The following is a 3,735-nucleotide window of genomic DNA, read 5'->3' on the forward strand; positions in this document are numbered from 1 at the left end:
GTTTTGTTTATTTAAAAAAAAAAAAAAAAGGATTTAATAGTGTCTGTTTTATTTGTATCCATTCTGGTTTATGAAGTCTTGTCAAGCTGACATTTTTTAAAGCCATCCTCGTTGCGTTCCTGCTCTCCAAAAGTGCTGTACAGACAGATGAATGACACATTCTCTCCATAGCTGCTCAGAAAGGGGCTTCCCCCTTATGTATCTTAGTACTTGCAGTGTTTCTAAAGCTACTGTATGTAGAGGGGTTGCAAGCAAAGTTGCTATCTGAGAGACTATTGCACTTGTGGCATTTGCACAACTCGGTGATAATCTGCATGGGTGCTTGTGCGGAGCTCCAAGTCTTGTTTGTAAAAGCAGAAAGGAGAGTGCAGCGCGAGCTCTTGGTTGGAAACATATCTCTCTGAAGGGATTTACGAAGGTAAAGGGTGTTAATATGCCAGAGAACACCCATGAGCAATGACAAAGAAAGGTGTATGAAAAGATGTTTCTGAAACACTAAACCTGACTTTCTGCTTCTTAATATCTTTTTTTTTTTTTCCAAGGCCACAAGCAGGTTTACTTCTGCTATATCTAGTGACAGGAAAAAAAGAGCTGATCTTGTGGGCAGTAGCTGTTTGCAGACAGGCAGATGGATTTGATGAAGGATTCTTTGTTTTTCCAACCAGAAACTTTGATTTGATGTTTCTTAAAAAGGGATCTCTGAGGAGGACGAGGGGTAACATGTACATTTCTTCTAGAATGTTTGGTCTCACACTAAGTGTATGGCTTTATCAAATGAAATAAATTGTATATGAAACCAGAATAAATCGTCCCTCGTTATTTTGCTGAAAAGGTGATTGACCCTCTGGAGCTGTCGCTCTGCGGTTCTAATCAAGACTTTTTTCCCCCCTCTCTTCTTTGTCACCTCTGGTTTTGCTTTCAGCTCTGCATGTGTCTGACTGTGAGCATTAAGGAGAAACGGCGTTAAGCTGTTGACTGTGTGTAATGGGTGCTGCCAAACACCTCCCCTCCCTCTGCAGCTGATGACTAATGGTGCTATTGTCAGCAATGGCAGCAGGATAAATAGCAACAGCACAGGAGGAGATAAAGAGGCGCTGCGCCGCGCTCGCTAGCATTAAAGCCGGGCCAGCTAAGTACAAAACATGTGGCGATCTTGTGCCCCCCTCCCCTCCTCGACACTTATTCCAGAAGCTGCATACATTCATTACAGAGCGGGGAGGTAGGCAGCTTTCAGGTGAGACGAGATAAGGGAGGTGGCTTCCTGTTCTCTTCATTTACACATGATGCCCTGACCTCTACCAGATTACGAGTCAGGATGCATGCTGTCTGGACACGGCTACACCACTTTGTGCCTTAAGCCGTCATGAACAGGACAGGGATCATCCTTCTTTGTTTGTTGGTTCTAAAAACAAACAGTTACAAATAATATGAGCCCCTCTTATATTTTCCAGATTTCTACATGGCACTCTTAAGTCATACTGACTGAAATGGCTGGAGCCACATTCACCCGGTCACGCTCACCTACACACAAATTTACACATCCCTATGCAGATAGGTAGGAAACTTGGGATTAGGGGCCTCGCCCGGAGGCATATCGACATGTGTCAGGAGGAAGCTGGAAGTGAAACCTACAACTTGGCTTTTGCTGTTTTCCACTAAGCTGCAGTCATTTACTTTTTTTTCGTTTCACATAAGTATGAAAGCTCTACAGTTACTTAAAATTATTCAACCGCCACTGCTAGTTGTTTGCAATTTCAAAAAAATGCATGAGCAGCTTAAAGAGTTACTTAAAACTAGTATTAAATACTACTTTCAATGCCTACCGCAGTCCTAACACTATTCAATCCCCTGAACACAATTCTTCCAAGGAGGACACCTTTACCAATCAGGTGTGGTCTCAGGACAAACCGAGGGCTTCGTTAGTAGCACAAGGCAGGCTTGAGACAGAGCACAGTGACTACCTCGACTCACTGGCTGTTAGAAATGTGGTTCAGGTAAAAAAATCCTAGAAGAGATCATTGCCTTTCACAAACAAGGCAAAGGAATGCAAAAAGAAAAGCCTTAAATGTTCCTGCAGATGCTGCTGAAAGCATAGTTTGTAGGTTTAATCAGAGGAGCAGTGCCTGTACCACCTGGACATGGCAGAAAGAAGAAGCTATCAACAGCTGCTACCATGTTCTTGAGGAGGAAGGTGGTCAAAACTCCTTGACTCACTGGAAAAGAATGGCATGAAGACTTGGTGGCAGCAGCCACTGAGTTTCAGTTTTCAGAGTAAGAGATGTTATGCACAGAAGGGCTCCATGCTGTGTATATACTCTACTAGTAATCCAAAGTCACAAACAAATGTCAGCTCCAATTTGCTCACAATTTCATAAATAAGATGAAAGATGTTTGGGGAGGTTCTGCTCTGTGGGTAGATTAATCAAAATTGGAGCTTTTCGGGCCGTTGGATCTGTAACAAGTCTGAAGAACGACAAACGACGAGAACGCCGCCATCATAGGTACAGCTAAAAATTGTATTTGAACCTTTCCTAAATCCTTAAACGGTCTATGCTTTACAATCCTCCAATGCTGCAGTTGACCCTACCATTTATGCATTTGTGGACCACACTTTTTCCTTCCACTCAACCTTTCGTTAATATACTTGGATACAGCACTTTGTGAACAGCCAGCTTCTCCAGCAATCCCCTTTTATCTGCTGGGATACTGTCAAGTCTGCAGCCTTCCTTTTGATTGTGTTGGACAAAACTTCAAATTTCCATATTATAAAGACTTTTTTTCCCATTCGTCTGTGGAATATTGTACTTTTCTGAGAAACAGAATTTTTTTATCATATGTAAGCCACTAATAATCAAAATTAACAAAAATAAATACTTGTAGTATATTACAGTTAAATGGATCGATATAAAATGACAATGTAATGACTGATATAAATTAACTCTTGGATGACTTTCTAAATTACTGAGATACTCCAAAAACATGGATGAATGGTAATGTTATTATACTTCACATAATTGGTATTCATTTTTAAGAATACGACTCAGAAAGGCAATCCCTCTGTGGCGTAGCTGGGTTAAGTAAACATCTCTGATATGGGGACCTGGGTTCCAGTCCTGGTGGCGTCAGGTGCAACAACTCTGCTAAGTCTGTGTGCAAGTTGGAACGACTTGCTGTGGCAACCCCTGGACAGATAAGCACTCAAACTAGGCCTCAGCATCACCAAAACCTATTCTTCATCAACTAGGATCTGCATTTAGGCTAATATTTTTTTAGATTGAGCCATCCTTAACCGTAGTTTATTTAATCATATTTGATACATTCAAGACGTAAATATAGAACTTTATCTAGGACTTGTAATAAAACATTGAGCCAGGATGAATACCTGAAAGCTAAGCCTCTTGGGAGAGAAGTGGCCACTGAAACATTACAGACTGAATTAATGATAAGAAAACTAAACTTTATAAAAGAAAACATTTAGATTCAAACACAAACATCTTGTTTAAAATACAGTATATACCTAACCCTAAACCTGATTGACACGGTAGTGCTAAACCAACCTCTTTTCCAGAAAAACAGTGAGGACTAAAAGAAGGTCCTCACTTTACTAGTAAAATGAGCAAAAAAATAATTTTTTGCTCAGCTGCAAACAACACACACACACACACACACACACACACACACACACACACACACACACACACACACACACACACACACCAAGAGATAAGCCACAGG

This window comes from Fundulus heteroclitus, chromosome 1, assembly GCF_011125445.2.
Source record: "Fundulus heteroclitus isolate FHET01 chromosome 1, MU-UCD_Fhet_4.1, whole genome shotgun sequence".
In the NCBI taxonomy this organism is placed as follows: domain Eukaryota; kingdom Metazoa; phylum Chordata; class Actinopteri; order Cyprinodontiformes; family Fundulidae; genus Fundulus; species Fundulus heteroclitus.